This window comes from Chrysochloris asiatica, unplaced genomic scaffold (assembly GCF_000296735.1).
Source record: "Chrysochloris asiatica unplaced genomic scaffold, ChrAsi1.0 scaffold00025, whole genome shotgun sequence".
Lineage (NCBI taxonomy): Eukaryota > Metazoa > Chordata > Mammalia > Afrosoricida > Chrysochloridae > Chrysochloris > Chrysochloris asiatica.
This window is the reverse complement of record NW_006408543.1, coordinates 4,714,548-4,715,108: the sequence shown is the minus strand read 5'-3', so window position 1 is coordinate 4,715,108 and position 561 is coordinate 4,714,548.

Sequence of the window (561 nt, the reverse complement as noted above, 5' to 3'; positions counted from 1 at the left end):
CCAGACAATATTTAGGAATACAACAATGTTAGATACAGAAGAAATTTGTTTTGTCTATTTGCATTTGAAATTTCAGGCTCTACAGATCTGTTTCCCAATTGGAGGAAACTCCATTTAAATAGTATTTAACATTCTTTCCATTTCAAAAATGCTGGGCTATATGACCATTTAGTAGCAGGTGCTCAATAAAAGAATGGCAACCATGCAGAACTCTCATCTCCAAATTATTGTAATCCTGATTTTTCAGGCTAAATATTTGAACAGAGGAAATCATAACTTAGCAATATAAAAACACACTCCATAGAGTTCTGAAAGAATTGGGAGCAATGGCTCTAAGGTGTGATGGTATTGTATTTGGGAAGACATCCTGTGAAACTGTAACAATCAGAGAAGTTAGATCCCATTGTGCGTTTTAATCGACAGGGAAGTTTATAGAGCTTGTAGAGAGCCTAGTTTCCTAGAAGGAAAAATGGGTATGTAAGTGCTCCTTCTCATCAATCTGGATAGCCGTAGGAAGGATAGCAGCTTGCCTCTGCTCAATACAGACTGTGTCCTGCATCC